General features: G+C 42.3%; 1 protein-coding gene and 1 long non-coding RNA gene across 3 annotated transcripts in view; one reads left to right on the top strand and one right to left on the bottom strand.

Moving 5' to 3' along the window:
• The window catches only part of LOC137519063 (uncharacterized), a 108,476-nt gene extending 106,596 nt beyond the window's left edge, over positions 1-1,880 (bottom strand). The window contains exon 1 of the long non-coding RNA XR_011020952.1: positions 1,791-1,880. This is a non-coding gene — a long non-coding RNA (uncharacterized lncRNA). The remainder of the gene's footprint in view (positions 1-1,790) is intronic.
• Positions 1-26,611, top strand: part of CPQ (carboxypeptidase Q) — a 576,560-nt gene that overhangs the window by 31,404 nt on the left and 518,545 nt on the right. Inside the window, exon 1 of one of the 2 annotated variants that reach the window (XM_068237697.1) lies at positions 1,943-2,049. The exons of the other annotated variant lie outside the window; for it this stretch is intronic. The gene's annotated coding sequence lies outside the window, so the exon portion shown is untranslated. Of the gene's footprint in view, positions 1-1,942; positions 2,050-26,611 lie in introns of those variants that run through there. 2 annotated transcript variants of the gene reach the window in all.

The raw sequence follows: 26,611 nt of genomic DNA, 5'->3' as shown, positions 1-26,611 counted from the left end.
GGGGGCTACATATGGAATGGGAGGAGCGTTGTTGCATATGGAAAGGGAACCCCAATACACTTTGCCTAGGGTCAGGAAAAGTATAAATCCGGCATTGGGATCTGTTATAGCCAGTGGCATAGCAATTGGGGATGCAGTGGTAGTGACCGCACCAGGGCCCCTGGACCCAAGGGGCCTTCCTTCAACTGCTTTATAAGCTCTTTATTAGTGCTGCCTGCCATAGCAGTTTTTCACTCTGATGTGCTGAAGTGGCCGCGAGGAGGGATATGCTGTAAGGACACTTGTGACCCAATGAGATAGAGGGTGATTTCTGCAGGTCAGCTGATTATTTTTGACAATGATTTTTGATCATATAAATGCATATCTATTGTATCCATTGTATTATGCATAATAATGAGGGGGTGTTACCCTCAATTGACATGCTTCGCTTTGTGATCACTATGACTATATATGTTTGAGCACTATGATGTTATGTTTGTATGTCTGTACTTTCTGAAGAAGGGGACCCTCCGTGGCACCGAAACAATTGTCAAAACCAATGCTGACAAATGCACTGAGGAATAAAAACGCACTTTGCAAAACTTCATTGGTGTGCTAGCCAACCTTGAACACTTTATTGATGCTAAGCTGGTATTTATCACCTCTATATGTGCTTTACTTAGTTGTAACCATTAATAGGCTGTACTTCTCCCCAGCTTACACCTCTCTGACACTACAGCTGTGTTGGGCAGGCTGTGGTGCTTCATATCAATTGTTATGTATAGAGCACTTGAGGGGACCCAATGTAAAAGTCCACTGGGGCCCAGAGCTCCTAAGCTACACCACTGATTATAGATGAGAGTACTGGGGTAGCGGCAGCTTCACAGATTGTGATCGGTTTCATGCTGAAATCGATTCACAATCTGTTTGCAGTAAAGGCGGCCATACGATCCCTCTCTGATCAGATTCGATCAGAGAGGTATCTATCTGTTGATCGATCTGATGGCAAATCGACCAGTGTATGGCCACCTTTAGGGAGCATATATGTTAACCATAACTCCCAACTTTTTGAGATGACAAAGAGGGACACTTAAGCCACGCCCATTTTCACACCCACATCACAGCCCTAGTCACGCATACAAAAAAATGTAATGAGAAAAATATGTTGATTTATAATTTAAAACCACACTAGTCCTTTCTATCCTGGTTCCTTTCCCTTCATTTAAACATTTTAAAATTAGTAATATATCAATTTAAAGGATGGGAATAAAGTTTAGTCAATCACACAAACTTTTTAGTAGAGAAATATATATATTTACATAGAAAAAGGGACAAAGTCCTGAAAGAGGGACAAATGAGGAGGAAAGAGGGACAGGGCTCCCAAAGAGGGACTGTCCCTCCGAAAAAGGGACAGTTGGGAGCTATGTAAATAACACAGATCTGTACATCAGTCTTCACAGAGGGACAAATAAGGAAGAAAGAGGGACAGACAGATTTGGTTCCCAAAGTCCCTCAGAAAAAAAAAGGACAGTTGGGAGATATGCAGACAGGCAAGTGAAGGGAATAAATACAGCATATTTGCCTCTCAGCTCAAGTGTACTTGTTGTGCAAATACAATCTGTAAATCTCACAAACCACACAGTAAATTCTCTGTATTTGTACAACAGCCCTGCCTGAACTGCAGAGCAATACTGAAGTTTTATACTGAAACAAATGACTGCGTCTAAGCTCCACCTTAGTAGTATACTATTTAACTGGAAATATCTGCACTCCACGTTTTATTCAAATGTGTTATTCTAGTTCTGAAATACCATCTCTGTTACAGCAACTTCTTCAGCTCTCTTCTCTGCTGTTTGGCGACGTTTGTGCAGTTCTATGTTTCTGTCTGAAGAGAAAAATTCAGGAAGTGAAAAGTGTCTCCTCCTGGCTGCAGTTGAGTTACAGCGGCGGCCATTTTCTTGAAGACCACAGATAGGCAGGGATGGACAGGACGGCGTGCTTTCGGTATTGCAGACAGGGAAGTCTGCAGTGTGCTGAAATCGTCTGCGGGCGGGCGCTCCCTTATCTGTGGTAAGTTGCAGTTTGGAAAGAGGCAATTCAAAGGATAACAATCTTATTGTGATGTGACAATGGCGTCCTCTGACTGACTTTGCTGTAGTTATTAGTGCTTGAGGTGCTCAGAGGAATATTTATTGCTGATTTCCTGTCTTAGTGAGCTCAAAAGTTACTCCTATGGATGTTTTGGCAAATGTTGCTTTATTCATTTTGTGTTTATATAGCACTGACATGTTCCACAGCGCTTTAAAAAGTATATAGTTAGTTACTAAATAACTGTTCCTCAGAGGGGCTCACCTATCCATAGCTCCCAACTGTCCCTCTTTTGGAGGGACAGTCCCTCTTTAGGTGCCCTGTCCCTCTGTCCCTCTTTTCTCCTCATTTGTCCCTCTTTCAGGACTTTGTCACTCTTTCTATGTAATTTAAATATATACATTTCTATACTAAAAATGTGTTTGATTGACTCTAAACTTTATTCCCATCCTTTCAACTGATATATTACTAATTTTAAAATGTTACTATGAAGGAAAACGAACCAGGATAGAAAGACCAGTGTGGTTTGAATGATAAAACATTTTTTTTATTAAATCTTTATAGTATGCATGACTAGGGGTGTGTCAGAGGCATGATTAGGGGTGTGGCAAGGACATGGCTCAAGTGTCCCCTTTTCTCATCTCAAAAAGTTGGGAGGTATGCCTATCTGATCTCTGGTAGCCAAAGTCATATGTTTACATAGCTCCTAAACTTTTTGAGATAAGAGGGACACTTTAAAGAGACTCTGTAACCTCAAAAACATCCCCTGGGGGAACCCTGTGGCACAGAGGACGGTGTGGGAAGCCTCATTAGGATCCGGAGGCTTCCCCTACCCGAGGTGAGTACCCCCCAGGGGATCTTTTGATGTTACAGATCCTCTTTAAAGAGACTCAGAGATAGAGATGCTCTGATACTTACCCGGGGATTCCTTCCGCCCCATAAACACAGTAGCTGCTGTGAATAGGCAGAAGCACGAGAGCGGCTTCCTGTAGCGGTGATGTATATCGCCGTTACCAGGGGAACTGCTGTCCTGATTCCTGCCTCTTCACAACAGCTGGGGGACGCGAGCTGTGAAAGAAGACGCAGCATGGAGGAGAGGGGCTGGTCAGCAGAACATGAAACAAAAAGCGGCCGCCACTACTTCTATACTGGTCAGTAACTGGTGTAACTACTGGGGCAACTATACTAGCTATACTGGGACAAATATACTACCTATACTGGGGTACCTATACTCCTTATACTGGGGCAACTATACTAGCTATACTGGAGCATATATACTACTTATACTGGGGCAAATATACTAGCTATACTGGGGCAACTATACTAGCTATACTGGGGCAACTATACTAGCTATACTGGGGCAACTACACCACCTACTGGCGCAACATTACTAGCTATACTGGAGCATATATACTACTTATACTGGGGCAAATATACTAGCTATACTGGGGCAACTATACTAGCTATACTGGGGCAACTATACTAGCTATACTGGGGCAAATATACTACCGATGCTGGGGCAACTATACTCCTTATACTGGGGCAACTATACTCCTTATACTGGGGCAACTATACTCCTTATACTATACTCCTTACACTGGGGCAACTATACTAGCTATACTGGAGCAAATATACTAGCTATACTGTGGCAACTATACTAGCTATACTGGGGCAACTATACTAGCTATACTGGGGCAAATATACTACCGATACTGGGGCAACTATAATCCTTAAACTATACTCCTTAAACTGGGTCAACTATACTAGCTATACTGGGCCAACTATTCTACCTATACTGGGGCAACTTATACTGGGGCCTCTGCATCGACACCCCCCCCCCCCCCCCCGCCCCCACGGGAACCCGCTGCGCACAACACTATACCTCTCCCCAACCCCCGGAGAAACATTTGGTCTGGATAGCGGTCCCCGGGGCGAAAAAGGTTGGGGACCGCTGCTCTATAGGACCCAGAGCCTTCCCTCTCCTTAGGTGAGTATCTGTTTTTTATTTTTATTATCACTTCAAGCTCTCTAGATTCTGGAGTGCAGATTGTTTTGTTGATTGGATGTAGGGGCAGAAAAACCTGGTGGAGCACTGAAAACCAGTGAGATTTGTTTTGGGTGGAGGCACTTTTTAGCAGATGTAGGAAGATTCTGTTTTGTAGAAATGTCACATGCAGTCACATTATAATATTACTTCTGGCTGATTTGCTTTGGATTGACTGAAAACAAACCTCTCCCTTGCTCTGTAATAGGACCCCATAATAAAGGATCACATGATTTGTTGTCAGGCCGTATCACATTGGTCTCATTTCCTTTAATGCCGTTTAGAAGAATCCTCCCTAATGAGAGACTGAACGCTCTTATTCTTCATGCAACAGAAGTTGCGTCTTGCAGCTAATGAGTGCTTATTACAATCAGGTGGCACAAATTCGTTTTGAAAGCAATAATCATAATAGAGTCTCTGCAGTAAGACCGGTTTCAGACAAAACATAGAGAGCAATTTGGCAGATGAGCCGCGATAGACTCCTCAGAGTTCCTCATCACTTGTCACACTTGCAATTAGGTTTCAGGTCCCATCCGCCATCTCACTGCAGCCTGAAGAGCTCTATTGCCTCTGAAGGAGCTGATATTTCCATAGGTGCGGAAATCTCAGGAATTAGCACAGAGAGAGCTGATAGGCACCTGTGACTGCACATTATGCAGAGCGTGGAAGATAAGATTCCCCACCACTCACTCCCCATAGTCTGCAAAGGGACCGAAATACAAATCAGGTCTGAGCATTTTACTACTACAGTATTGCCTTCTTAAAGTATACCTGTTATGAAAAAACAATTATACATACTTGGGGCTTTCTCTAGCCCTCTTCAGGCTTATCAGTCCCTCGCCGTTCTCCTTCACCACCTGGATCCTCCGCTCTGGGTCCCGGTAATTCAGCCAGTCGGTGCGTAGTGCACATTTGGACCTTTTGAGAGGCGTTCTGCACTTGGCTTTTAAAACCCTTCAGCACTCTATTTGGCCTAAAGAAGTGGTCAGAGACTCATGAAACGTGTTACCCGTGCGTATTAAAAATTAAGCACTCTGCGATGGGCGGCCACAGAGTGGCTCTCCTGGGACCGCTTAACACTGATTGGCGTCAACAGCGGTGGAGGGGCGATTAGCAGGGAACCAGCACACGTATGCGCCCCCGTTTCCTGCACATCAACAGAGTGGGGATCCGTTAGCAGCCTGCCAGCCGCGATTGGAGCTGGCAGGCTGCAATGTAACAAAAAAAGACAAATAATCATTAGTACAGAGCTGCGATCTTAGCTGTACAGGGGACAGCCCTGTCATTTAGTTGTCCCTCTGATTGGCTCACAATCTAATCCCTCTCATAGGCTGATACCTATGAGAGGGAAATTAAGTATACAGAGTGCAGTCAGTGCCAATTTAGGGGGGAGGGAGGGAGAGGGAAAAGGATTTTTTTTTATTATTATTATTAAAAAAAAATTACTTGAAAAATTAATGAAAAAAATAAAATAATAATCACAGCAGCAATCATAGACCACCAAAAATTCCTCCATTAGTGGCAAGAACAGGAGGAAAAAATCATTTTGGTAGTAAATTGTATGGCTGGGCAAAAAATTGTTAAAGCTGTGCAGTGCTGAATTGTAAAAAATCGCCTGGTCACTAGGGGGGTGTAAGCCTGTGGTCCTGTAGGTGTTAATTATATTTATGTATATGATTTTGTTGTTATTGAGGAAAACCATCTCCCCATTTTTTCTTTTATTTATTTTTAACTCCGTTTTATACACTCCTGGGTGCCTCTTACCCCCCCCCCCCCCCCCCTTATGCTTATTTCCTTCCTTGTGAGGGCTGTGTTCAGTCATCAGGTGGCTGATGCTACATGTCAGGACCTTACTGCTGTTTCTCAAGAGTGTGAGCATCAAAATTCTCTCTGGTTACCCGAGTGGAGTCAAGTTTGTGCATCTCTACCTGCTACCAGTGGTTGGTTGCTCCCTATGCAACCTCCCTTTGTGAATATTCATTTTGCCTGATTTTCATGTTGATCTATCTTGTGAAGTACGGCTCCATTTGGGCTCCTGTTGTCCCTGTGTTTTCTTCTTAGGGTGCATTGCTCACCCTTCCACACAGTTGTTCCCCCACTGTCTCCTATTCACAGTGGACTCCTCAGAAGGTTTCAAAGCACTCAAGTCCCGAAGTGTTTCCAAAGATAGGTGCTTCCGTACCGCGCATGGCCAAGCACAGTATGGATCCACTCACATTCGGGAGTACTAGGGGACACGAGTACCTCCGAAAGCTGCGCGAGGAGGACTGAAGATGTATTCGACCCGCAGGTTTAATAATTCAACAGGGGGGGGCAGCAGGGAAATGACAGAGAGAGAACTGGGAAGACTCTATGGGATCCAGTGCCTTCCGTCTTCTTAAAGAGGAACTTCAGCCTAAACAAACATACTGTCATTAAGTTACATTAGTTATGTTAGTTAACATAGATAGGTAATATAATCTCTTACCCACCCTGTTTTAAAAGAACAGGCAAACGTTTGGTTTCATGAGGGCAGCCATCTTTTTGGTTGAAAGGAGGTGACAGGGAGCATGAAACACAGTTCCAACTGTCCTGTGTGCTGATCACCCCTCCCAGTTGCTAGGCAACGTGAATAACAACATAGGAAATCCATCATGCTTTGCACAGCATCAGGGGAAAAAAGCCGGCAGTTTTCTTTGATGGGTGGAGCTTAGCTAAAAATGCAGCTAAAAATGATGCTTTGGTAAGAAAAACAAAGTTCTGATGCTGTGGAACTGTTAAAGAAACAGTGTTTTCAGTTCTGCTGAGTAGATTTTTAGTCCGGAGGTTCACGTTAAGTAAAAGCAAGAAGTTTTGAATCAGGATGATACCACTTATTGGCTAACTTAAAAGAATAAGAGTAAGCAAGCTTTCAACTGTATAGCCTTCTTCAGGCTTCAATACTGTTAATCTTCAGTGAGTAAGTCTTTCTTTTTTCTTGCTTCAAGGTTGCTTTAAACTTCTGTAGAGGCTTCACATGTCCATCTCGCCCCCCACCGCCGCTTGCCGGGACCCTCCAGGGCTCAGCGGTTTAGCACAGAGGTTTATTACCATGCTCTTGTTGGATTTCTTTCTGGGATCGGTGAGCGGCAGTGGTGGTCCAGAGGATGGTGTGGGAAGACTCTACAGAATCCAGAGGCTTCTTCCTTATTTTTAGGTAAGTATCTGTTATTTTGACCCGAAGTTTGCTTTGGGTACACTCTAAGCCTTTTCGGATTTCTTGGCGACCAGTCGGGTTCGTCTGACCCGAGAACCTGGTATTTGTACACCTGTCTCTTGAAGTTGCTTAATAATACAGCAAGCTGGACAGTCAATGGCCAAGTACATTGTTGTACCCCCTTACCCCACCTGTTGGATGATCTCACTAGCCCAAACTCCCATAGGCATATCTCGGCATTTGGGGTGTGATGCACAAACCAATCCCCACCAGCCTTCATTGCATGTTGGAAGGGAAGCATCTCTGCTACAGTCACAGATCTGCTGTACGTATTATGACCAGCAGGTGGAGGAGGGTGCATCATTTTGGTTGGGATGACATTATTATGAGGAGCAGATGGGTTGCTGTAGAATTGTGGGATTGACACAGGATTTTTTGGACTGTGTTGTTAGGGATCAGCCTTCCACTCAACTCCCCTCTCATTCTTCAGTATAGGAGCGAGGTGAGGTGAAGGGATGCATGGCCTGAGAGTAATGGAAGACTGAGTAGATAGGTAGGAAGATAGGATGAGTAAATACACACGTGCTTCACTCCTTCTCTGGAATCCTCTTCCACAGTACATCCGTCACCCTCCATCCTCTGATACCTATAAATGTGCTCTCAAAACTCACTTTTTCTGTCAAGCGTATGCTCTACCTTAGGTTACTTCACCTTTTGACCACTGGCCGAGTTGTACTTCCTGCTAGATAACCTAAAATACACTGCCTCTAGGTATGAATATTATATACCACCCCACCTCTTCTTCTCTCCCCTATTCCTTTAGATTGTAAGTTCACAAAGGGCAGGGTTCTCTCACCCTTTTCTGTCGTGGAATTAGTTACACATTTATTCATAATAATTTTGTCACAGTAATTACCAATTCAGTATTTTGTACCAACTCTGTATTTTGTATATTGGAGTATACCATTGTCTGAATTATTATGTACCCAATGTTTGTTTCTTACTTTGTACAGCGCTACAGAATATGTTGGCGCTTTATAAAGCAATAATAATAGGTGTAGAGGTCTTCACAGGGGAGGGGGTTGAGGGGGTACATCTATAGATTAGTTGGGGGGGGGGGGGTGAGTGGGACTCCAGGAGAGGTTAATAAAAAAAAAAAACTTGGCATTGGGCTTCTAAAATATTTAAGATTTGGTATTTTGGAACAGTTTTCAAGGGTGTAAGAGGAGACAAGCCCTCTTCTCATTCATGCATTGCACTTAGCTTAGCATCGTAGTGTAACATAGTCCAGAGTTAAGTGAGCATTCATAAGTGTCTCAGTAGAGAATAAAATGCTGGGATAGTTCTAGCTGCCTGGACTTTGTCAGGAATGAAGTGTGGATGTAAGATGCCTGTGTGATATGAAGACACTGCTGGGGCTTTCTCTCTGGTAAGTGCTGTCGACACAACTAGACGCTCAGTTTTATGTACAAGGTGCACAGAACATTACCACTTATTTATGTCACTGTATGAAGTAAGCTTTGAGAATGACTGTTAATTGACCCTGTACACACAGTGACTGTCGCCCAGGGCTCAGCAGTTTGGGGCTGAGTGCTATTCAATTCAAATTTAATAGGAAACAAACATGCCAGCCTTCATATCCCTCTCACCTCGGGTTCCCTTTAAGGAGTGTACACACGCACAATTAGTGTCACTTGCCAGGACTGACGCTGACTCGAGACACGTTCTGTTGCTATGAAGGTGGGAGGACTGATAGCGCGGCGCATAATAGACTGCTGTGGAGCGGGAGAGATAAAGAGGAGAACAATGACCTCAGCCGATGCCTGAATGAGTCGATCTGGCCAAAAACTAGCATGTGTACAAAAGCCCTAGTACAGGGGGGTCAAACTCAATCACATAAGGGGCCCAAATGTGAAATATGGTCTTAGTTGGCGGGCCTTATTGTTTATTAACATGTAATGGGGTGGGGGGATGGGGTCCAGTGGGCCGAACATTCTAATTCCAGCGCTGGAGACGTGGGCGCAGCAGCGCAGGAGACTTGGGCGCAGCCGGCGCCACCATAGGCCGTAATAGGAACTACGGCTATAGCAGCGCACAGGGAGTAACTTCAGCGCCGTCAGAAGACGGAGCTGAAGTTGCTTTTTTTTTTTAAACTTTGTTTATTTAAATTTTAAGCAAAATAACAGAAGTTGACGTTACAACCTAGTCCATTTCGTGTACAGAAATTAGTATATCATCACATTAACAAGTCTGTATGGTTGTAATGTTATGTATATAAACAACAAAGTGAGAACATAACTAAAATTAAGGTTATAAAATTATAAAAATTATAATAGAACTAACTTCTGGATAGTAACAGGTTCAGAAATACTGTTAGTGTTATTGTTTCCTTAATACGCAAGCATTATCTTGAAAAACATTGTATGAAGCTTTAGAAGTGTTGAATCATAAGGTTTGTTAACTGAACATGACGTGACATATTGGTTTTGTTTGTTACAGGTGGGTGATGCTCATTACAGGTAGATGGTGTATATTACAAGTAGATTTGATTCTCATAAATTTACTAAGAACAGTGGTTTTTCTTTCGATGGAATTCTTCAATTCCTATGTTGTATTGATAGATATATAGAATATGTTGTAGTGGTGGAGGATCTTTAGTTTTCCATGACAGAACAATAGCTTTTTTTGCTGCAATTAATAAGTGAGTAATTGAAGCTCGTGCATGTTTAGGGTATGAGTCTATATCTAAGTGGAGGATTGCAGTTTGTGGTGATAAATTAATAGTAGATTGGGAGATGTTCTTTATTATACAGTTCAGTTGTTGCCACATTGGTGCAAGGAGAGGACATTTCCAAAATATGTGTAGGATATCGCCTTTGTGACCGCAATCTCTCCAGCACATATCTGTGCTGGTGCAATCAAATTTCTGTAATAGTGTGGGGGTGTAATACCATTGCCATTGAATTTTTAGTAGTAGTTCCCAGTGGGATACACAGTGTGAACATTTTCTAAGGTATGTTATGGATCTATTCCATTGTTGAGTGGTTATAGTGGTATTGAGGAGAGTTTCCCATTTGTTACGTTGAGTGTATTGTGGATTTGGGGTTTCGGATAGAGTATTATAAAAGGTTTTTATTCCTTTAATTACTTTTTGTGGATACGTTAGAAAATTAAAAATGTCTCTATGTATTATCAGTCGAGGGGCTGTGACCTTTTTTAGTAAATTATAAATTTGTTTCAGATATAGATTGGAGGGATAGGATAGTTTGAGGGATATTATTAATGTGTTGAAAGGGATAAGCCTTTCTTGGTTTTTATCGAAGAATTGAGATATCCACTGGAGTTTATGTTGTGCTAGATGGTTTATGAATACGGGGTTGGTGTGTTTTATCAAGCTGTGGAGGGGAATTTCTAGTTCTTTCATTTGGTTAGGTGGTATATATGCTTTTTGTATGTTCAGCCAGTGTGTGCAGGTAGCTTTGATTGATAGTAAATTAGGGATTTGTGTGGTTGAGAGAACAGGTAGCAGGAGAAGAATGTCCTTAAGTGTTTGTGGACTTGAAGAATGATTCTCAATCTGTACCCATCTAGGAAGGGAGTTATGGTTCCAAATATGTTTAATCTGGTCTAAAATAGCTGCTTGATGATAATAATATAGGTTAGGTAACCCCGTCCCCCCTTGGTCAGGGTGTATTTGTAGGATTTTAAATTTGACTCTAGGTTTCTTTCCTGCCCAGATGAAAGAGGTTAATATTGATTGGGATTTTTTGAAGAATGAGTACGGTATAGTGATAGGAATGGTCCGGAATAAATATAAAATTTGGGGGAAAAATAGCATTTTGTAGGCATTGATACGACCCATCCAAGATATTTCAGTTTTATTGATTTGGTTCAATATTGCAGGTAAGTTTTTGAGCCATTTTTCGTGATTATATTTATACAGGTCTTTAATATTAATGGGGATATTAATTCCTAGGTATTGAATGTAGTTTTCTGCCCATGGGAATGAGAATTTAGTCTTTAATGTCTGTATAGTGTCTGTCCTAAGATTGATTGGTAAGATGAAGGATTTTGTTTCATTGGCTTTGTAGAAGGAGACAGAGGCGAAGCTTCTTAATTCTTCTTTAATGGCTTGCAAAGACGTGGGAGGGTTGGTGACGAAGAGTATAACGTCATCTGCAAATAATCCCAGTTTGTGTATTTCTGAGCCGATCTTTATTCCTTGTATCTTTTCATTTGTTCTGATAGTCTCCGCAAATGGTTCCATAATCAATGTAAATATGATTGGAGACAGCGGGCAGCCTTGTCTCGTTCCATTAGTAATATTGAAGCTATCTGAGAGAAAGCTATTTGCGGATACTTTTGCTGATGGGGAGGTATATAAACCCTGTATTGCTTGTAATATAAAGCCTTGGAAGCCGAATTTCCTGAGAACTTCTTTCATATATTGCCAATGTACCCTGTCAAACGCTTTTTCAGCGTCCAGGGATAGGAATAAAGAGGGGGTTTTGGATTGTTTGAGATATTGGTGTATATCAATAGTCCTCCTTGTACCATCTGGGGCCTGTCTTCCTCTCACAAAGCCAACTTGATCTGGGTGAACGAGATAGGTCATAATGTGTGTTAGTCTGTTTGCTAGAATTTTAGAGTAAATTTTAATATCGGAGTTAAGGAGAGAGATTGGGCGATAGTTGGCTGGGTCATTGGGGTTTTTCCCTGGTTTGGGGATCGTAGTTATTATGGCTTCTAGCATTTCTTTTGGTGGAGATGTGGAGGCTATTGCATTAAATGTTTTAGTTAGGTGTGGTACGATTATGTTCGAAAATGTTTTGTAATATTCATTAGAGAAGCCGTCTGGGCCTGGGGCTTTATTTCTTGGAAGGGATTTAATGGTTTTTAGTATTTCTTTCTTTGTAAAGGGGGTGTTCATCTTTAGGAGTTGCTCTTGGGTTAGGGTAGGGAGTTTTAAGTTTTGAAGATAGTGATCAATTTTATCGTTCTGTGGTTGTGGGGTGTTCGGGTCTTGGTGTAGGTTATATAGGGAGCTATAAAAGTCGCGGAAAGTGTTAGCTATATGTTTGGGATTAGAGTGGGATATTTTAGTGTGCGGGTGAATTAATGTTAAAATTCTGGATTTAATCCTTTTAGCTTTAATTTTGTTGGCCAAATATCTCCCTGACTTGTCTGCTTCAAGATATCTAGAGGTATTGTTGTATCTAGACCATTTCTCATATTGTTCAGCTAAAATTGATTTCAGTTGGTTTCTTGCGTAGAATAGCTCAGATTGAAGTTTAGGGTCTGCTTTTTGTTTGTCTAATAGTTCCAATGTTTTAATTTTTTGTAGCCAGTTGTTAATCAATAGGGTTTTTTCTTTCTTGTGGGCGGAGCTTATCTTGATAATTATCCCTCTAATATACGCTTTATGGCAGCACCATACTGTTGGCGTGGGGCATTCTTCATTAGTGTTTAGATTAAAAAAGTCTATAAGATCAGATGCTATTCTATTTTTGTATTTATCTATTGTAATTATGTGGTTGTTTAGTTTCCATGTAGAGGGGGGATTTGTGGTAGCTTGTTTGTTAATTGTTATGTATAGTGGGGCATGGTCGGACCATGTAATATTACCAATATTTGTTTTCGTGATTGCTTGTAGGAGTGATCTATCTACTAGACAGTAGTCTAAGCGAGAATATGAGTGGTGGACATGTGAGTAAAAGGTATCATCTTTTTCGCTCCCGTGCATGGATCTCCAAGTATCATATAGTTCGTTAGTTCTGATAAAAGGCTTTAAGGAGGGTATTGCTTTTTTTGTTTTCTTATTACTAAGGGTGGAGGAGTCTAGACTGGGGTCAGCAATTATATTAAAATCTCCACAGATTAGGAGGTGTCCTTTTGCTAGTTTTTTAGTTTTTTTCATGAGTCTGTTCAAGAATCGTATTTGCCTGGTGTTGGGGGTATAGACATTTGCAATCGTGTATATCACATCATTTATGGAGCACACTACTATTATATATCTACCATTTTCGTCAATAACTGATTCTATTATAGAGACCTGTAGTGAGTTATGAAAGGCTATGGAAACACCTCTTTTCTTTTTATGGCATTTACTATGGATCATCGTAGAGAATTGAGGATGCGTCAGTTTTGGGGCTGATTCTATTGTGAGATGAGTCTCCTGTAAACAGAGAATGTGGATTTGTTGATTTGTTACTTCTTTCCACATAGCATATCTTTTTTGGGGAGTATTTAAGCCTTTAACATTATATGATAGGAGGTTAAGGGCCATTTATGAGATTTAGTAACAATGCGTACGGTAGATTTTTCTTTGTGTTGCTATGTGGTTCTAACGGATGGGGAGTTGTGAAATGAGGTATTTCCATATATGTCACAATAGTAGTACCATTCAATATCACATCATAGTAGTTTCGGGTATATGAGGCATTTGATATATAGTGTTGTTTTTTGTGAGATAAGTGAGTACGAGTTTTAAACATTAGAGATAAGCTAATTGCTGGTGAGGACCTGTAAATGAAAAAGAGATGAACAATAACAATAACATAACTTATATCTATTGTCATAACTGTTGTAGGATTGTAAGTGTGCGTTTTAAGCAATAGAGATGAACTCATTGTTAGTGAGAACCTGTAGATGAGAAAGAGATAAACAATAACATATCCTATAACTGTTGTCATAACTGTTGTAAGGTTAACAAATAGTGGCGAGTGTAAATCGCTCAACAGAGCTAAGTTTGCCTGAAGTGGGGGTCTAACCATAAGGTTAGGGTGGAGACGTATAGTTCAGGCAATATAACTCCTGTTTGCAGGAGAGGACCTCTGAGTTAATTATATCTTCTCTGGAGGCGTAGTGGTATCCATTGCTGTGAGGCAGTTTTCTTGTGAGTGGTGGGCTGGTGTAGGCTCTCTTTCTGGGAAGATGTTCCAGAGGTTGAGAAGATTTTTACCTTCCTGTGGAGTGCGGATCACGTGTGTTCTACCATCGCGGTTGATCAGAAGTTTGACCGGAAAGCCCCATTTGTATATGATTTTGTTGTTTCTCAGTATTGCAGTGATGGGGTTTAGCCCTCTTCTGAGTTGTAGTGTTGTTTGTGATAGATCAGTATAGATTTTGATCTGGTGGTATGGGTCTGGGAGAGACACCAAATTCTTTGTAGCATACATAAATGTCTCTTTAATGTGGTAGAAGTGGATTCTGGCAATGACATCCCTTGGAACTGAGGGTTGGAGAAATTTAGGTTTAGGCAGTCTGTGAATTCTGTCGATTGTAAGATCGAGATCTGTGGTTTGAGGTAAGATTGTTTTGATGAGAGATTGAAGGAAAGGCCTGAGGTCTGAGTCAGCAACACTTTCTGGGATCCCTCTAAGTTTAATGTTGTTGCGCCGGTTTCTATCTTCCATGTCGGCTATTTTAGCTTTAAGCTGGGCGACTTCGTCTGCGGTTTCTGTGTGAGCGTCGACTAGCTCATTATGTGCTGTGGTCATTTCAGAGATCCTTGTTTCTATGTGTGATACTCTGTCACCTAGGTCAGCGATATTTTTATCAACTCTATCTGTTATTGCTTTAAGATCTGATTGTAGAGAATCTCTTAAAGATATCAGCATGCTTTTTAGGATAGCTGTAGAAAGTGGTTGATCTATTATTGGTAGTGCTTGTAGTGGATCTAAGGTATCATCATCACTTTCCAAGGTATGGTCATCTTGTGTTGTTGATTCAAGGTTATCTTTTGTTCTGAGTTTAGATCTGGCTGGACTTTGTGTAGTCGGGGTGTTCGGAGGAGAGTTATGATTGACGGGTGTCATTGAATTCTGATTAGTGGATTGTCCAGGGTGTCCGCGTTTTCTTTGTTCAGGAGGAGCATTGGATGGCTAAGTGTCTAGTGACATATTTGTATCCATATGCAGCTGTTTTTTAGCTTGTGGGTTGTGAGGTACATTCACATAAAAATCAGTAAGTTTTTTAACTGCTTTTTTGCATCTTTCTTTTTCATAGCCATAGTAGGTTTCAGTTAGAGGCTTGGGCACTTTACTGAAAGCAGGAAGGAATTGCAATGTCAGAATGAGGTTTGTAGCTTAGTAGTCGCTAGTGATCAGGAGATTATGCCTGTAGTGGAATAGTCACATTAGGATGGCATTGGGGTAGATTAGTGGAGGAGACAAACGTGGGCTGCTGTTTGCTGGGTTTCTTTTAAGTTTTGCAGTGGCCCTTTTTAATAGTAAGGGATCAAGCTGGTGGTTAAAGGTAGTTTCCTCCTGTTTATTTATGTTTTTAAGCGCTCTCTGGGCAGTTTTCCGGAGTTGCGGCCTAGTGCGCTGGAAAAGCCTGGGCCTCAATTTATGGTCGCGGCCGAGCCGCGGGAGGGGTCTGGCGCGGTAGTTCCGCGGGTGCTCTGAATTTTTTCAGGCTTAGGTTGCTGGATTGAGGAGGGGGTCAGGAGGGTGTCCCTTCGTGTTTGGTGTGAAGATGTCAGTTGTTGGGGGACCCACCTCGTTTTTCTTCTCTGTGCCGGAGCTGCTGGAGGCTTGTTGCTGGTGCTGGAGGTCTGTTGCTGTCACCTCTGATCCGGCGATATGTGTGCTGGGGGAGCTTTATTCTGGTGCTCTACCCTTCTGCCGATAGTCTTTCAGCTGCCAGCTGGGTTTTAGGGGTTGTTAAGGTGTCGGATTAGGCTGGATGCCTGTAGGTTGCCGAGTTCTGTGGAGGAGCTGCAGAATTTGCTTCCATCCACCATTAGCGCTAGGCCACGCCCCAGTTGCTTTTAAACAATAATTCGGCCTCCAGCAATTGCTGGAAGCCGAAATATTTCATTCCCCCACTATCCATGGCGGCCTGGAGGGGGAATAGTAATTAACACGGTCCGGACTTGTGCAGCAGCAGGATCAGCCATTTACAGGCTGTGTCCTGCGCCCAAGTCTCCGGCGCCGTTATCTCTCGTACGCCAGTGGGCACCATAAAAGTGTCAGGTGCAATACCTGTCATCTGCAGATAATGAAAGGTGGCAATGGAGAGCAGCAACGTGTGCTGTATACTTTATTCCACAAATCTGCTCACAGCAATCCAAACTTTACATGTGTATTGTGAGATACTCAGGCCAGTGGGTGGGGTTGGAGTGGAGGGAGGGAGTGCAGCAGCTCCACACTACTAACAGCTGTCTTGCTTTAAAAGGATGGTGGCTCGCAGCTTTCAGTGGTATGGGCAGGAAGGGCAAAGACTCCATGAATTTTAAATGCATGCCGCCAATGTGCGCAAACAGTAGACTTTTACGACAAATCAAAATGGTCAATGGAGAGGGTGCATGTATTTAGAAAAAAAACTAAAAAAAAAAAAAAAAGGATGGGAACTGTCACTTAAATATATTGCCCCTATACCAGAAAATTAATGAAAAAAGATAAAATGGTACACATGTGCACAAGCCAAAAAAATGACATGTGTGTACATACATCTGCAGTGGCCCACCGGTACAAACACAAGTATACAGCATGGATTCATTTCCTTAGCTTCCTTAAAGAGAACCCGAGGTGTGTTTAAAGAATGTTATCTGCATACAGAGGCTGGATCTGCCTATACAGCCCAGCCTCTGTTGCTATCCCAAACCCCACTAAGCTCCCCCTGCACTCTGCAATCCCTCATAAATCACAGCCGTGCTGTGAGGCTGTGTTTACATCTGTAGTGTCAGTCTCAGCTGCTCCCCCGCCTCCTGCATAGCTCCGGTCCCTGCCCCCGTCCCCTCCCTCCAATCAGCAGGGAGGGAAGGGATGCAGGTGGGGACTGGAGTTCTGCAGGAGGCGGGGAGAGCAGCAGACTGACACTATAGAGATAAACACAGCCAGCTCTGACAAGCTGTTTGTCAGCAGCATGGCTGTGATTTATGAGGGATTGCAGAGTGCAGGGGGACCTTAGTGGGGTTTGGGATAGCAACAGAGGCTGGGCTGTATAGGCAGATCCAGCCTCTGTATGCAGATAATATTCTTCAAACCCACCTCGGGTTCTCTTTAATTTGAAACTTGATGGCCACATAAAAAGGTGTGTGTGTGTGTGTGTGTGTGGGGGGGGGGGGGGGGGGGGGCAGATTCGGCACTCGGGCCTTGTGTATAACACTTGTACTTTAGTTGGGTGGATGACATACTGTAATGGGAGCACTATAATGGGGACACGTGGGTTTGTACAGTATACAGTTTTCACGCGCACCTCGTCTCCCACCACAAGCCCAGGATCTTTTGCATGTATACATAGTTTTTAGGCTTTTGTTCGTGAAGGAAACCGAAAAAGTAGACTGACAGCCCTGACTTTGCAAACAGCAAAAAGTTGCTTAATTCCAAGCAGTCCAGCCAGTCGGGAAAAGTAATATGACAGTGAAATAGATTTATTATGCGGACAGAGGAAACAAACATTACCTAGTAGTATCTGTCTTGCCAAACTCTGCTTTCTCCCAGACCCCCTTCCGTCTTGGCTGTCCTCTGTTGTGGTACCCCTTGTGCTTGTAGGGAATTCTAGGCACGCCGCCTTTTATCAGCCTCTCTGCAGCAGCGACAGATGCCAGAAAACTTGCCTTCCTCTTCTCGCTTTTTGTTTCCTTGACATCTCACTTTGTAATTCCAGTCTTCAGTGCAAATCATATCTTACCGGCACACACTCAAAGGTTGACAGCTGCTAAATTCTCACGTATAGGCAGCCCTAATTTCTGCGGAAAACAATAAAACAAATAGCTCTTCGGGGAGCAACATGGTAATGGAAGGATTACATTCAATATCTGAACACTTGTTTCCAAGTTTTGATGGGCGCTCTGTACTGTACTTATGTAGCTGCACGTGCTCCGTTGTCTTAAAGGGAAAGTACCCTGGAAGTGGAGCCAGTTAAAATTGGCACAGTACAAAGGCTCTTTAGCCAGTGCCTGGCTGTTGTAAAACCATTTTGGCGTCAGCTTTTTAGCTTGATTCACAGCCAAAATGTCAGACAATGAAGACCGCAAAAGATAAGTACTGGTTAGGGTTAGGCGTAGATAAGGAGGATTAGGGAACAGGTTTCGGAGAGGATAGCTCCAGGGTTAGAAAGTAAATTTTAGGCATCAAGGAGTTAACGGCATCAAGAGGTTAAGATGGGATATTCTGGGCAGCACGGTAGCATAGTGGTTAGCGCTCTCGCCTTGTAGCTCTGGGTTCAGTTCGAATCCCAGCCAGGGCTCTATCTGCATGGAGTTTGTATGTTCTCTCTATGTCTGTGCGGGTTTCCTTCAGGGCACTCCAGTTTCCTCCCACAACCCAAAACTGCAAAAATGCAGATATTTTATTTGGCTTCCCCTAAATTGTCCTTAGACCACAATACATACACTACATGATACATACATATACCTATGGTAGGGATTAGATTGTGAGCTCCTCCGAGGGACAGTTAAGCGACAAGACAAATTATTCTGTACAGCGCTGCGGAAGATGTCGGCGCTGTATAAGTACTAAATAATAATAATATAAAATGTCAGGACAGGGTTAATGTCAAGGGGGTTGGTTAAAGAGTACTTAAGATAAAAATGTAATGACAGACTTTGATATAGGTTGGGGTGGTCGTGGGGTTAAATACTTACCTGTCCTGTTGTCTTGGGGTCACGGGTGATGCTCCGCCCCCTCCTCGGCAGTGCAGTTGCAGCCATGTTTTGGAAGACTGACAAAGTGCTTAGGAGTTACACTGGTTCTGATAAATCCCTCCCTTCTGTCCCTCAGCATGGCTGCCTCTGAAGTCAGTGTGCGGAGTGATGGACCACATAACATGGCAGTATGTGTTTGGGAGGAAACCTGAATACACAGAGGAAACTCGCATACAATCATACAGGCAGGGGCATAACTACAGGGGAGCAGCCCCTTCACTCGCAAAGGGGCCCAGAGCTGGGAGGGGGCCCCATCTACTTACCTTCACCTTCTCTAAGAAAAGGGTGCCGATCAGATGTTTTTTGGCTACTTTTGTGATGGATGTGGATATATTATGATGGCTGCACTTGTAAGATGGGCCCCTAAGGCTGTGAGGGTCACCAAGGGGAGGCAAAGGAAGGCTTGTGAACCTTGGGGGACCCTATCAATGTTTTTCTGGGGGGGGGGGGGGGGGGTATGATTTGTATTTACGTCCCTCCATACAGGAAAGACATACAAACTCCATGCAAATAATGTATTGAGTGAGACTCTGTAGTGCTGCAAGGTGGGTGTGTTAGCAATTTAACCGCTAGACTGACCAATTGCACTGACATCTCTGGAATCCGAGTTGGAGTTTTTCTTATGGCTGTTTTACATTATTTAAGTTTACTCTCAAGTACCGATTGGCTTAACCTAGTATTATGTACATGACTTTAGGTCTGCTTTAGCTATAATTGCGTGTTTTTGCTGTAGCTGAACTCTGTGCACCAGTCTTACATAAAAACATTATGTAGGAGGTATAATTGAGTCTCATTACCAAAGTCTGCTTAAAGATCGCCTGCATTTTCATAAAAGTATTGTTCCCTCTGTCTGAACTTCCTGTGTGGAGAGACACCTGTTAGAGGGAGGCCACTTCAGTACAGTGGTCTGGGTTTATTCCCCTACCTGTTCGCTTTATCAAAAGAACTTTGTTTTACATGAGATCCACAAGTGTTACAATGCTGCTTTAAAGTGTATTGGTGTTTTATTTCTATTCAGTGTTCTCCCCAGGCTCTTTTAGCCGGGTGCTCCACCCGGCTAGTTTTGGTGACCACCCGGCTGTCATTGGCTCACCTCCTCACCACCTCCTATGCTGTAAGCAGAGTTGCCCTGTATTTTCATCTCTACCCACCCGGCTGCTTTTTCATGCCACCCGGCTGCTTTTTCATGCCACCCGGCTGGAAAATAATTCTGGGGAGAACACTGCTATTGCTGATGACAAATTACAGCCACGTATGTTAACCACTTCAGCCTACAGGGTTGTTTATTTTTTGCATTTGAGCGACTTTCACCTCCCATTCATTTGCCAATAACTTTATCACTACTCATCACAATGAATTGATCTATATCTTGTTTTTTCCACCACCAATTAGGCTTTCTTTGGGTGATACATTTGGCGAAGAATTAATTTATTCTAAATCCATTTTAACAGGAATATTAAGAAAGAAATGGAAAAAAAATCATTATTTCTCAGTTTTTGGCCGTTATAGTTTGAAATTAATACATGCTACCGTAATTAAAACCTGTGTATTTTATTTGCCCATTTGTCCCGCTTATTACACCATTTAAATTATGTCCCTGTCACAATGTATGGCACCGATATTTAATTTGGAAGTAAAAGTGCATTTTTTCAATTTGCATACATCACTATTTACAAGCCCATAATTTAAAAAATTATATTAATATTCTCATTTGACATGCATATTTAAAAAGTTCAGACCATTAGGTAACTATTTATGTTTTTTTTTTAAATTGTAATTTTTTTTAATTTATTTTTTTAGTAAATAAATTGACTGACTTTACACACAGGCAAGCTGATAGCATCTCCAGCCCTCAGCCAGTGTGACAAACAGAACATGGCTGCCCTCATTGTATCACAGGAATAAATAATCATAAACTTTTGAAGCTGTTTGCAGCTAGATATGCTGTGTAAATCTAAACTTTAGATAAGATATATAGACAAGTTACTTGTTATAGGTAGTTTTTCATCTCTGATCCGCTTTAAAGTGACCTGATCTCGACAATATAGGTTTGGGATACCTTCTTTTGACACTTTTCCTTTTGTCTCTAGCTAATTTTCTCTTATCCTTTAGATCCTGATGGACTTAGCGTCTTTTTCAGTGCTATGGACTAAGCTTGTAGGCTCACTTATCATATGATTACTTTGTATGATTTATATGAATATGTGTTGTTGTTGTTGTATGTTTTCCCCTGCGTGGGGATAGTTTATGCTGTCTTGTTTTCATTGACTCCTCCTTTGTGAGGAGGTTTCTATTTTGGCAATAAAAACCTTTGAAACGAGAGTGGACCTGATCTCTTGCACATGACAGAAGGAAGATGTACAGCAGGGGTCTCAAACTCGCGGCCCGCGGGCCATTTGCGGCCCTCGATACAATATTTTGTGGCCCTCACCGGCAAAAGCTTCCTTATAGTTCGCTTCAGTGCTCCCAAGTAATCCGCCGCATCCCCGCCGCTAAACGAGGGCTGCAGAGCCCCCAAATCGCCCGGGGGGCAATCCGCCGGCATTTCCTGGAAGGGGCAGAGCTTTCAGCTTCAGCTGTGCTCCTCCTGACGTCAATCGCCGCACGGATCACCGCCTCTCCCCGCCCCTCTCTGTGAAGGAAGAATGAGAGGGGCGGGCAGAGGCGGCGATGCACCGCGATTGTGAAATTCCTTATGCGGCCCAGCCTCATCCTGACTTTGCCTCCTGCGGCCCCCCAGGTAAATTGAGTTTGAGACCCCTGATGTAGAGAAATGCACCCTGTATGTATTTGGAGTGTTTTTTAAGCCTGTCTAATTAACCCTCATCTGTGACTAATCACAACTGTAATTTGATCTCTTAGCTGTGCCAGCTGGCTGCCTTGGCAGAGCAGCTTATTTGTAAACACAAGATGTTAACAGTATGTCTGCTTCCATGAAAACCAGAAGTAGACACACTGTATATTTAATGCAGGATTTGTATCAGCTGTACCAAAGAAATGTTTTTCATTAAAGGTTATTGTGCTGTTGCTTATCTTTAAGAGCAGAGAGGAAGTTCTGAGTTAAGGTTCACCTTAAGTTTATTGATGTTTTCTAGTTTTCTATTGCTTATGACAAATTACATTTAGCCAAGTATCTTAACCACTTCAGCCTTCAGTCGTTTTTCACCTTATGCATCTGAGCAATTTTCACCACCCATTCATTCGCCAATAACTTTATCACTAATTATCACAATGAATTGATCCATATCTTGTTTTTTCCGACACCAATTAGGCTTTCTTTTTTGGGTGGTACATTTTGCTAAGAATTATTTTTTTCTAAATGCGTTTTAACAGGAATATTAAGAAAAAATGGAAAAAATTCATGATTTCTCAGTTTTCAGCCATTATAGCTTTAAAATAATACCATGCTACCATAATTAAAACCTACCTATTTTTTTTGCCCATTTGTGCCGGTTAAAACACCATTTAAATGATGTCCCTATCACAATGTATGGTGCCGATATTTTATTTGGAAATATAGGTGCATTTTTTTAGTTTTGCGTCCATCACTATTAACAAGCTTGTAATTAAAAAAATATTAGTTATAAACCCTCTTCACATGCATATTAAAAAAATTCGGACCCTTAGGTAACTATTTATGTTTTGTTTTCTTTTTAAATTGTAATTTTTTTAATTTTTTTATTTAGTTAAAAAAAATTTTTTTTGAGGGGGGGGGGGGTATTTTTTGGATGTGGGGGTTAAACAGTTAATTTTAAATGTAATTTATTGTGTCTTTTTGTGATAAAAATGTATGTGCATGTAGTTTTACTATTTGGCCACAAGATGGCCACAGTGTTTTTTTTTTTTTCTATCCTGGGAGTGAGCACGCTTGCTTACAGGAACTATAAAGAAGACGTGTTTTTTATTTTTCCAGAAAGACCGCGGCTTCTGATGAGAAGCTATTGGTTTTTCTACCGGGGACTTAGATCAATGAATGGGAACTATGTTCCCATTCATTGATCTCCAGGCTAACGGGGGCGGCACGGGGGCACACGTGGGAGCGCGCAGCACCGCAGCAGCAGCCTTTTGGACATGACTGCCACGTCCAAAAGGCTAAAATGGTTAAGCTGTCTATACACATATAGATTTCCACCTAATGATCCAAAATAATTGGTTACTTTCTAAAAGGAAATACAGTATGCAGAAAGAATGAACTTTTTGAGTGTTTTAAAAACACATCTAAAAATGCATTAAAAAACCGCATACCAATGTGTTTTTTTGTGCGGTCCATCATTATGTGCGTTTTCTAAAACACATGCAATTCATATAAGTTTGACCCTGGCCTAAGGCCGGTTACACACTGAAAGCGTGCAGGAGAACGGCTCCTGCCACGCGTTGCGGCGTGTCGTCGGGAATCTCCGGTGCGATGCTGAGTAGCGGCGGTAGTAGTTAATTAACCCGAAGGGGAAACGGCGATTCCCGACGATAAAATGCACCGGGACGCGTCGTACCGCAACGTATCGAAACGCAGCGTCGGGTGTGAAAGGTAAAAGGAAAGACTATGGACTTTCCTTTACCTTGGTTAACGCAAAGTATAGACTTTGCGTTAAAACGCGGAAAAAGGGCTCTGGTGTGAAAGAGCCCTTAGAAGTTTAAACATAAAACTGAAAGCTGCTGTGTAAAGGCGGTCACTATCAGTCAGGCTCTGTACGTGTCGGGCTGCTGCTTGGATTGCATCACCCTGCTGTTCAGACTGCAGAGGGGGGGGGGGCGGGCATAAACTGAATCTCTCTGAGAAGTTTGCAGTTCACATCAAGGACAGTCTGTATTCCAGGATGTGTTTGGTCACATGACCAGGTATTCTTTTTGCCACTGGCTAATCAAGGAGCTTCCATACCGACGGGAACAAGCTCTGCAACAGAGTGCCTAACCAAACGTAGGGAAATTTTTCTGCCTTTTTGCCTGGATTGTGCCTTAAAGGGCACCCTAATGATTATATAGATGGCTGCAATTTTCTTACCTTATCTAGATCCCCATGAATCCTCATCTGCAGCATGACGGACTCTGCCTGGGCCTCTTTAGAAGGATGATGTTATTCCACTACTGAGTAATCACAGACACATTGTGCTTTCATTGTAGTTATTATATTTTATGCCGGGATTATATGTAGTAAAAGCAATCATATTGACAGAGTAGAGAGATAGAAGTCTGCAGAAAGGAAGTCATTTGCCGTCCTCTGGACGCCGGTTACTGTAAATGGAGGTCACATTTGAAATAACGTAATTTCACCGATCCAATGTCACATTTATTACATTATATCCAGAATAATGGATAATAATGGCATTCATCCTTAGACGGATTCAAGTGTATGTACATCATGCTGGCGATCCCTCTGATCTCGGGCTGCAGAGCGTCTCATTCCGTCTCGTGCGACAGCGGTAATTGCAGATTAATATTGTTCTCTGCATCCAGCAGAAGCTCGCCATTACATTGGACATTTGAAATGCTGGAGTTATTCCTGGTCTCGGCCTTGATCAGCCTGAAGCGAACGGTAATGATATCAGACCTGCTTAATAAAGAAGGGACATTCACAACCCATTCCTTTACATCTTAATAATTATTACTTGTATAAGACACGTCTTTGTATGAATGGCATGTTTGACGAATGATGACTGGCTACTTTCGAGTTTTATTTTACCAGTATGATAATATACTCTTTGATGACTGTCCTATTAAACCCTGAGGGCTGTTTCACACTGCGAACTGGCGGTTTTGATGCGGTGCGATCGGATGATCGCGTTGCATCACCAAAACAAGCCTTCCCAGATACCTGCGCTAATGCGCGGTAATGGGATTCAGATATGCTAATGAGGCTCTCTAGCGCTCACTTCCTGTGGCAGAAATACGAATTGCACGGAAGAGTATTGAAAAAATACACTTCCGCGCATGGGCACCGCAACGCGAATGCCAAGGATTTTAAAATCTCTGCCTTGCCATAGACTTACCTGACCTCTGGCTCGTGGTACGTCGCCATGCATGTCCAACGGTAATGCCCTGATGCTTTCACGTCAGATGCGATACTTGCGGCGCATCACATTCAGGGCTTGATTCACAAAACATGATAATTCAAATATCACACCTTATCAAAGATATCACACCTTATCAAAGATATCACACCTTATCAAAGATATCACACCTTATCAAAGATATCATACCTTATCAAAGATATCACACCTTATCAAAGATATCACACCTTATCAAAGATATCACACCTTATCAAAGTTAACACACCTTATCAGAGTAGCATAGCGAGCGCTACGAACCCGCAGGGGCTCAGGGCAGGACAAGTGCCATTGCCAATTAGCAGGCATAAGTTTGTAGCGCTCACTGTGCTACTCTGATAAGGCGTGTTAATTTTGATACAGTGTGATATTTGAGTTATCACGGTTTAGTGAATCAAGCCCTCAGTGTGAAAGGCCCCATATACTTTCATTACACTAGTGTCAGCCTGCGGTAAAAAAGGGCAACGCAATGAAAACGTCTCATTGTGAAAGGGGCCTGAAGGGATCCTGTAGTGGGTTAAAGTATAAATCAACTGTTATATTCTGAAAAGAGAAGTGCTCGCTAAACTAATTTTTGTTGCTTCTTATCCCGTACAAAAAGTTTCCTCCTCTGATCCAGCCAGCTGAAATCTGTGTCAGAATCTGACCTTAGTATAGTCTGATACTTTGTAGCTTTGCTCAAAGCTGCTAACTGACTCCTCCTCTCTCGCATCTGATGAGTTATCCTGTCTGTACTCATGAGTGCAGTCCTCTTCTCACCTGGACAGCACTGAACACATAGAACAACCGTCTTGTCTCTGGAGGGAGTTAGCACAGAGACTGGGATGAGCTACAGACCCTACCAGACCGTAGTTACACTTTGTAAACAAATATAAAACTTCTTCCCTGTGAACTCAGCAGTAGTGGCTACTATGGGAGCATTGGAGGGGAAGCCCAAGACACATGATTGGGGGCTTCCAACGGCCAAGGTGGTGAGGAGATCAGGGCACTGAGGAGTCGGTCTAACATAACTAAAGATCCCCGAGGTGACATGCGACATAATGAGATATATATGTGTATGTACAATGCCAACCATTCAAATAACTATGCTGTGTTCCTTTTATTCTTTCTCTGCCTGAAATAGTTAAACATCAGGTATGTACGTGGCAGTTCCTGTCTGGGTCGGAACTGAGTCAGACTACAGTTTAACCCTCACTGATAAGAAATTACAACTATAAAACACTTCCCTAGCAGAAAATAGCTTCTGAGAGCAGGAAAAAGTTAAAAGGGGTCAATAGTTCATATATTTTAGCTCTTGCATACTTCAACGAATGTGTCATTGAGCAAAAACAAGAAAACAGTAAAAACTTCAAAAGTAGATTTAAATATAAAACTGTGGGATATCTTTATATCTCTATAATTTTAAGTAGGAGGATAGATACAATTGTTTATTTCATTAGTTTATTTTTGCCTTGTGTGTCCTTTAAGGAGTTTACTACAGTTAAAGAGCAACTCCAGACTGCTAAATAATCAATTTGTTAAGTACCTTATGTAAATATAAGGTACAATCGGCTATTAAAAAGGTAAACTACTCATCCGCCTGCCCATAAATCCCAAATATTCTTAAGCCCTGCCACCCGTTGCAAATCCTC

Source organism: Hyperolius riggenbachi, chromosome 5, assembly GCF_040937935.1.
Source record: "Hyperolius riggenbachi isolate aHypRig1 chromosome 5, aHypRig1.pri, whole genome shotgun sequence".
In the NCBI taxonomy this organism is placed as follows: domain Eukaryota; kingdom Metazoa; phylum Chordata; class Amphibia; order Anura; family Hyperoliidae; genus Hyperolius; species Hyperolius riggenbachi.
This window is presented reverse-complemented; position numbering and strand designations above follow the sequence as displayed.